This window comes from Miniopterus natalensis, chromosome 9, assembly GCF_054644295.1.
Source record: "Miniopterus natalensis isolate mMinNat1 chromosome 9, mMinNat1.hap1, whole genome shotgun sequence".
NCBI lineage: Eukaryota > Metazoa > Chordata > Mammalia > Chiroptera > Miniopteridae > Miniopterus > Miniopterus natalensis.
Window position 1 is genome coordinate 27,616,194 of NC_142089.1, and position 9,191 is coordinate 27,625,384.

Consider the following 9,191-nt stretch of genomic DNA (forward strand, 5'->3'; position numbering starts at 1 on the left):
TGTGCTAGGATTTGGGAATAAATACATTGTGAAACAAATGGGCAAGATCGCTGCTTCGTGGTGCTTAGGGACCAGTGGGGAAGAGACATTACCAATCACTCCTCAGAGAAATAAGTGCTCTAGATCCTTGGACTCAAAGTGCAGTCCAGGGACCTTCACCAGCTCCTGGGATGAAATGTGTCACCTTGGTAGAAATGCAGAATCCCAGGCTCCACTTCAGACCCACGGAATCATCAGATTCTGCATCTTAACAAAATTTGCCCGAGATTAGTATGCACAGTATTCTGGAGAAAAGGCACTGGGCCAAGGCTGGGGGTTCACGTTAAAAAGCTCTCTATTTAAAGAGCCCCCACACATGCTTCTGGAGCTGTGCCCTGCACCATCCGCTATGCCCCTTGTCTTACCTCCTTTGCTAAATTGGGAGCTGGGGCAGTAGGGACCTGAGCTGATTCCTGACTGTCCCCAGCACCAAGGACAGGGCAGCATTGAGCAGAGACTCAGAGGTAGGTTGTTGTGTGAGTTGGCCTTTGCTCTTGTCCTACTCCCTGGTGCTGACCCAAATGCTAAGCATCAGGCTTCCCTAAACTCCTCTGTGCCAGGGATTCCAGTCTAGTAGGGTCTAGATTAGAGGTGGGAAAAGGTGGGGAGGGGATCGGTGTGCCTTGAGCCCAGAGTGAACCTGATTTGCATGTTGAACATGCCTGATGCACCTCTCTTAGATACAAGAGTTTAAAGCTCATGTGGGGGTGCAGGGTGAGAGTGGAAAGCGGCAGCTCATGGAGGAGAAAGATGCAGGAAAGCTGAGAAGGTAGGGAGGATCATCTTTGGAGGTAGGGCAGTAGGCCTGACAGTCTGGTATGAAACACCCTGGTTAGACTTCTTCCCCAGCTGTTAACCTCTTTGAGCAAGAGTCAGATCACATTTGCCTGATGCATAGCAGCTCTTCACTTAATATTTGTTGAAAGACTCGCTGCCTGAATGACTCCCTAGTGTCTTTTGGGCCTGACTTACTGAAAAACGACTGGGTTGACAGTACTCTGGCACATTCTTATCCATTCTCACCTGCAGTCCTCACTTGCAATGTCTCCATTTGTCTAATGAGAAAATTACCCCTCCCTGGGGCCCAGCAGGTAGCCAAGATTCAACCTGGTTCTCTAAGGAGTTCCACAAAGATCAAAGATCAACCAGTTCCACAAAGATCAAAATGCAAACCTTTTTCTGCTCCAAATGGTGTTACAGCCTCTCTTCCCACCTCAAAGTGCCTCTTGATAACTTTCTTCCAAATCCAAGAAGTTTCCAGGGAGGGAGAGGACTGTTCTCACTCTGCTGAAGTCGGGAAGTGCTTCGTGAGCTCTGAATTTCATTCTTGCCACTGCCATCCCGCAGGTCTCAGTTCCTGGGATCTTGGAACAATGCTGACTGGATGAGGTGGGAAGTGTGTGCATGGAAATGCTAGAAAGGTCACTGCTGAACTGGAAAGTCAGATTTTATTTTGAAATGTCTCTTTAATTTCCTTTCATTCAACAGCATGGAGGGCTCACCATGTGCCAGCCATGGGTACAAAGAAAGGTAAGAATTCCATATCTTCCTTTCTGTTGGTTTCTTTGTTTCAGTCCAGGTCAATTTTGGGGGAAATTTTGCACATCTGCATTTAAGATGATTATTTTAGCGTGAGAAGCTAAGTGTGCACTGTGACGATAAAACGGTTGAGTTAAAGCTGTGCTTTTTTAGCCTTAAGTTCTTCAGGGGTGGGGGCTGAGGAAGAGGGGAATGGGAGGTTGTTTCTGGGTTCAGTTTGCACTAACTCCTAGGGAGGTGGGAAGGTGGCTTGGTGGGAAACGAGGGCTTAGAGGATGAAGGCAGGGGAATGGTTCTGAGCTCCTTCTAGGAGTGAGCTGTGGGGCTGCTTCCTGATTTGGGGGGCGGGGCTCGGAGCACTGGAAGGATGACTTTGGGCCCAGGATGGTGCTGAGCTGGTTAGCGGGCCTGCTGGAAAGAGGCCACATGGCCCTGCTCGTGGGAAGTTGAGTACACAGGAAAGTGACATCCTTGGCAGGGACTCGGGAAGCATAACAACAGAGAGATTTCTCCAGGCAATTTTGAGAGCTATGGGCTTCACCTGGAAGGCAGAAGGGAAAAGAAGTAACATGGAGCACTCTCCACCATAGTGACTGGGTCGGTTTTAAGCCCCTGTGAAGTACCTCTTTGGGAGACCCTGGAAGTATGAGGTGGGGGCAGGGGATGATTTTGCAAGGTACAGGAGGCTAAACAGTCCCCCTTTAAAAGGAAAACAGTCTGTGGACTTCCAACATTTACTTTAACTTTTAAAAATTATAATGTCATTTAGTATGGGCAGATATAAAATCCTTAGACTTGTATCTCTTAGGCAACCATAAAACAGAATTTTTATAAATTAAATTCAAACAGCTACAAAATAAAAATTTAAATTCATAACATTAATAAAATATAAAATATTATTTTACTGAAACCAAATCACTTGCACCTTGACTGTGACCCTGATTGCTTCATCTCAGGTGTTCTGGGTTTGATGTGCCTTGGGCCATGTGACAAGTAAATTCACCCACCACTTTTTTTTCATTTGAATGAACTGCCCACATTCCTTCAGACAGTGAGCCGTGCCTACAACTGGCCCAAACACAGAAGATACTTGTAAAGCCCACATTGTTTTTTGCCTTATCTCAAGATTAAAGCAGCACTACTTGATAACAAATGCAAATGAAGACTCTAAATATCTGTATTCTGGTATTTATGGTATTGGGAGGCTATCTAAATGATCCAGGATGTGCTCATGTGAATGCGTTTTAAGATTTTTATTGCAATGAATGTACAACATTCACAGGTGTTCATAAGTTCCTACATTCTTGGATTAAGCACTTGAAAAGAGCATCTAAATAACTTAAATTAGAAATTGAAATTACAGACTATTTATAAATTAATAAAGGTGAGAACAGTACATATTAAAATCCATAGGATGTGCTCAGAGGACATTTCATAGCTCCAAATATGCTCTTAGAGGGGATCTGAGGTAGGGCGGAGACATGGATTAAAAGGCTACTGCAGGATCCAAGGACAAAAGGGTGGTGGCTTGGAAAGGTAGCAGAGGTGGTAGAGAAAAGTAGATATCCAAAGGTAGGGGGACAATCCATCAGTGGCTAAAATCCTCCTACTTCCACGGAGATTACAAACTTTCTTGTTTAATCATTGCCTCAGGTCGCTGACCCTGAAAGCTTGGGGGTGGCCATTTGGCTGGTAGAAACCCTGGTCTGACTTGACTGATTTAAGGAGTAACCTATCTCAAAAGACCTATTAGTACAGAGCAAACAGAAAATACTATCTAGAGACCATTCCTCCACCAAAGAGCACCTAGGCTGGCTGGTTTTACCCGTGAATTCTGTCCAATCATCAAGAGACCGATTTTCCTAGTTATACAAATTGTTGCAGAACCCAGAAAAAAAAAAGTCATCCCAATTCTGTGTACTTAATTACATTATCAAAACCGGATAGGGGTTTGCGCAAACAAAATCTAGCCACTCTCATAGAAGATGCAGAGTTCCTCAATGAAATATCAGCAAATTGAATCTGGCGGTATATTACAAAGAGGCATGATCAGATGCCGTTTACTCCTGGAATGCAGGGTGGCATCAGAATTATTAGCTCCATCTTACAGATGATGAAATTGGGGTTCATAAAGGCTAAGTGACTAACCCAGGTCAAGCTGCAAAAGGACTGATTCTGAACTTGATCCAAGTCCTCCTGACTCTAGTCATTCTCCTTCTCTGAGGAGTCCAGGGAGGTAGAAACTTGGATAGAGAGCTCCAGGCACCAATAAAATTCCTCAGATTATTTCAATATTCCCCACCCACTCACACCCACAGTCTGGATCTGGAAAGTTACCTTTCCAAGCCAAGGGACAGGTTTTGGTTTCCTTTTCCTTTCAGTTTTCCTCTTCCTGCCCCTTCCATGCTTCCCCCCTCCCTCCCCTTCTCCTGGACTCTTCTCCCTTCCTCTCTCCTCAATTTTGTGGAGACAAAAGCGCCACCTATCGGCCACCTTGTATGCACCTGATTTGATCTGGAAACCAGTGGAATGAAGCCAGGATCCTTTTGGATGGTTTTTGGGTCTAGGGGTGGCTTCTAGTGACTGAAAGGTGGGGAACCCAAATGTTTGGTGTGGGAGAGGAAAACTGGCTGCCTCTTCCACCTCCCCTGGGAAGCCCTCCCAGATCTTCGGTCCTTCCCTTCTCCCCCTCAATCTTCTTGGAAGCCCTTGGTAGCCTTCCCTGTAGAGGAGCTGGGAATGGGGGTGGGTGGTCCTAGCTCTACTCTTTAAGAGGCAAGTAGAGGAAAGCATGCTTGGCTGGGGTCAGGAAACCTGAGATCTAGTCCCTGGTCAAACTTAGGCAAGGCCTTTCCTCTCTCTGTCCTTCACAGCAATTCACAACTCTCTCCAAGTTCCTAGATTGTGCCTCTTCCCCAGCTGAGACTCAGAGATGCATCAGACACTGCCCCTGCTCAGAGGAGTCAAATATCGGTGGGTGACAATATAGTGTGCAGAGCGCTGACAAGATGAGGGAGCTATTGGGTCACTTTAGTCACCAGTTTGGGTCTCTGTCTCAGGCTCCTCTGAAACAGAATGTGCCCTGTCCTCTCTGCCTGGGTGGAATGGCCTTTGTAACTGCTAAAGCCATCATGATGGTAGGTGAGGATATACTACCCTGCCTTCCTGGGGACAGGGCCTGTGTCTTCTCTGTCCCCTGTTGCCCTCACTGGGCAGCCTGGCTGGAGCTGGGCATGCCAGGCTTTGGCCTGAGCTACCCCTTGTCTGGAGGCTGGATTTGAGATTTAGGGGGTAGAGCAGAATCAGAGACAAGAGGCCTGGACCCTGCTTGAGAGAGACACAGGCCCCACCTTAAGCATCAGATTGTTTTCCTGAGTTGTGGAGGGGCTGGGGGCTTTATGGGCTTCATGAGGAAGGCTTCCTGGAGGAGGTGAGCTCTGGTTTGGTTTTTGAAGGAAGGGTGCAGAGGGTCTATTGCTCTAGTTCCTATGAAAACCCTTTTCTCTACCCTAATCCCTGTCCAGCCTGGCAGACTGAGAAGGTCTATTTCCAAAGCAATTTAGGTAGTACCAAGAGAGGAGCCAAAGACAGAGGAATGGGAACAGAAGAGGAGTGCAAGGTAGAAAATCTGGGGTCGTAGCAAGCAGACTCCCCTTCTTCCCTGCCTTGAAAGGCAGCAAGTCAAAGCTCACAGATGTCCAATAGTCAGGCTTTCACGGTCCTGCCCTCAACACAATAGCCACTGGTGGTATTTTCAGGTTGGAGCCCATAGAAGTGTTTAGCATGTAGTAATGTTTTTAATTTTGCTTTGCTCACTTAGCCTTATTTATTTGAATGATTGCATTGTTTCTTTTATAGTACTTAATTGCTTAATAGGTAATACATTTACTTGGCTTTAAAAGCATAAGGAAGTATTTAGCAAAAAGTTGCCCATTTACCCCAACAGATAATCAGTTATTAATTTTTTAGTCATCCTATTTTTGTTGCATATGGAAACCAAAACAAATATACATTATTTTCTCATTTACGAACTTATACACACAATTGGAAACATAATGTTTACAAAGTTATATATCTTGATTTTTTTTTCACTCTACAATGTACCTTGGAGCTCTTTCCAGATCAATTCATAAAGAACTTCTTTATTCTATTTTACCCAGCATACTATTCCCATACATAGATGTGCCATTATTTAACCAGCCCTCTGTTGATAGACATTTACATTGTTTCCAACCTATTGTCATTCCCAAGCCAGCAATGAGACCTTGTACATATATTATGTGTGTAGGTTTATTGGCAGGAAAAATTCCTAAAGTGCACTTCCATGCAGCCCTTTTCAGGACACCAAGCCCCCCGTGTGTTCACATTGGCTCTTTTGGCAGCTGTCTTCTTTTATTTCTCAAAGGGACCCTTGGTGACCATAGTCAGAATTTTCAAACCTCACTGCCCTCCTCCCCAGTGGCCTTCACATCAGTCTCTCACCAGGGCCCTTCACCAGGTGTTTTGGCTTCTGGGTGTGGGAAGCCCAGACACTTGCCACCTCCATCCTAGGTGAGTTCTGTGCCCTGTCCAGGGTGATGGCTTTTTCCCTTCTACTTCTAAGCCCTGAGCATCAGTGGCAGGTGTAGGGAGCTAGCTCTTCAGATCTCCACTGTCAGGCCTCCAGGTCTCCTTCCAAATGCTACCATCTTTCCTTCTCCCCATATGGGGACCCAATGTGACTCCCTTCTTCTGATCATAGGGTCATGTTCTAAGATTTGTTCCTTACTGGTCTCAGATTTCCCATTTCATTGCCTCTAATCCCCCAGATCTGAGTGGCCTGAGTGGCCCTAGCTTTGTGGGAGGAAGTGGAGGAGGGAAGATCAAGCAGAGCCCCCAGCGAGAGGCATGCACATGACTAAGGGGGAGCCAAACTCCATGGCTGCAGACAAGGCCCTCGGTAGCCTGGGAACCTCTGGATTGGCCTGCACCTGTGATGTCAGCTAATGTAGCAGATGGCGCCATTTGGGGCTGACCAAGGCTAAGATGACCAGGAGCCTAGACAGGGCAAGGCTGTACAGAAACGTGATGATTATTATTGCTGTGAATGGCAATTGCCCCTACTTGGAATCATAGGTAGGGCACAGTAGTTAAGTGCCCTGATTCTGGAGCCAGACTGTCCGGAACAGGGGATGTACTTCTCACAGGTCAGATGAAGAAACTCATCTGTTTCTGCTGATGATGTAAGCTAGCTTTCTGGGGAGTCTCAGACCCAAGGAAAAAATATGTCACACCATTCATTCATTCATTCATTCATTCATTCATGTGTCTCATACCTACCATTAATTGATACCTACTATGTGTTAGGTTTTCTGCCTGGCAAAAGGTAGTGGTTAATAATGATGATAATGATGATAAGTATTTATTGAGCTCTTTCAAAGTATCAGGCACAGGGCTAAGTACTTTTACCTATTATCTCATTTAATCGTCACAACAACTCAATGTGGTAGGTACAGTTCTTATCCCCATTTTGTAGAAGAGGAAAGATGAGGGTGAAAACAATATAATGACTGTTTTCAAGGAGCTTACAGTGGACAGAGGGTGACAAACTGGAAAACAAATCACGACAACAGAGTGAGTTAAGTCTTTGGGAGCACTGAGGCAGGAGGCCCTCACAGCCTGGCCAGCGTGGGGTAGTGCAGCGGGAAGTAGCACGTAGAGCTTAACGTCTGACCTGGAAGAAGGGTTAGGAGTGAGCCAGGCGGGAGTGAGAGGGAGCCGGAGTTCAGAGGTGAACCGGGGAGAAACAGCACATTGGGTATGAGCGGAGTGCAGGGCCTAGAGGTGAGGCTGGACCTGCAGGCCAGGGCCAGGCTCACCTCCAAGTGGCAGCAGCATTTTTGAGAAGGCCTCGGGGCCTCATGCAAATTACATGCAAATCACCCTTGTAGCTTCTCCCTTAACTTTATAATTTCGAGCACCAGAAGGACTCCTACAGTGGATCTAAGGTCTCAGCAGCACCCTCCTGGTGTGTGTGAGCAACAGAAATTTCTCAGCCCCTCCCTCCCTTCCCAGGGCAGAAGGGAGGCTGGTATTTGCCTGAATTGACACAGTTTCCAGTCTCCAGCTGACCTGCCTATTGATGTAAGACATTCGCGGCCAACCCCTGAAATCTGGAGCCCTTCAAAGTAGCTTGATCTGGGGCTGGGGGTGGAGGAAGGAAGAGCCTGACCTCCCAGTGAAGCTTTGGTCTCTCTTCCTTCCTTACCGCCCTGTCCTGGAGCAGTGATCCCCACCTCTGAACTATCCTCCTGCATTTCCCCTCTCCTATGTCAAAATTCCTCCAACCAGTCCCCTTAAAATGAGCCCCTGCCCCTCCGGCCCCTCCCCCTGCGACTGCCTGGCTCCGGCCCTTGAGTGGACCTATGGTCCAGGAGATCCAGGTTGAATTTCCCGCTCCATCCCCAGCCGGGGGTGTGCAGGAGGCAGCCCGTTGGTGACTCATCATTGGTGTTTCTGTCTCTCCTTCTCCCTGAAATCGATAGGATATATTTTCAAATAATGAGCTCTCCCCAACATCACCTACTTCCCATCCAGGTGACTTGGGAGAGGTGTGGTCTGGGGAAAAGGTGACTAGAGATCTAGTTCCACCTCTGCTACCAACTTGCTGTATGACCTTGGACAAGTCAGCCCACTCTCTGGGTCTCAATTTCCCCAAATGGGAAACAATTTTTGAAAACCTACAGTCCAATTTTAAGATAAATGACTTCAGTCTTATTTTATTGGGAGTGGGGAAGGAAAGAAAAACAGCATACCCAGCATGCAATGCAAAGGGTGAGTGGAGCGGATGGACCGACAGTCTGGAGAAAGGCAAGGCTGGAAGCAGTTCCGCCGTGCAGTGCCGGGTGCGAGCGTTGGAGTCAAGGGTTCAGGCTTTAGGCTCTGAGGAGCTCAGAGCAGGAACAGGGGAAGATGAGTTGGGCTCTGGAGAAGGCTTCCTTCGGAGGAGGCGGGATTTGAGCAGGGTTTTGAAGCATAGGTACAGGTTGGGAAAGGAAACAAGCATGCGCAAAGAAGGCTCAGGAAGTTATGGGTGTCTGGATGATTTTGCCAAAGGTGTGGGGTGGGGCGGGGGAGCCTGGTCCCAGACCTCGCCGTCCGGATCCCGACTGCGTGGATGCGCGGCTCCTCCAGAGGGCGCTGCTCCCCAGGAATACGTGATCGGCATCCGCGAGGCCAGGCCAGGCCAGGGCTCCCGCTGGTCCCTCGCTCCACTCGGTGGGTCTTGGCATCGGCTCCACAGGCCTCGGGCACAGGGCCAGACGAGCCTCATGGGTTCCACCTCTGCTTAGGGATCGGAAAGGCTAAGCGCACGCTTGCGCTTGTTGCATAAGGAGCCAAGTTCGGCCAGCTCTGTACCCTTCTCCCTCCTGCCCTGCTCCTATTCAGGGGTCCAGAAGGACTTGGTTGCCGAGGTTTGCTGCTCCAATAGGCAGCGTGTAATTTGGTCGGAAGGAGGCCGCCGCTGCAGTCGGCCTGGCTGTCCGCGGCGCAGTCCCCGTGCGCTCTCCCCTGCCTCTGTCATCGGCCCAACCACCTGCCCAGGATTGTACCCTCACGGGTCCTTCCCTGCG

At 48.2% G+C, this 9,191-nt stretch overlaps 1 long non-coding RNA gene across 1 annotated transcript; it reads right to left on the bottom strand.

Moving 5' to 3' along the window:
• Positions 1–7,017: 7,017 nt before the first annotated feature.
• On the bottom strand, positions 7,018–8,783 carry LOC107526780 (uncharacterized). Its single transcript, XR_001602223.2, has 2 exons — positions 8,373–8,783; positions 7,018–7,291 (listed from the first exon to the last, which is right to left on the bottom strand). It is a non-coding gene; the product is annotated as an uncharacterized LOC107526780 (long non-coding RNA).
• Between the last annotated feature and the right edge of the window lie 408 nt (positions 8,784–9,191).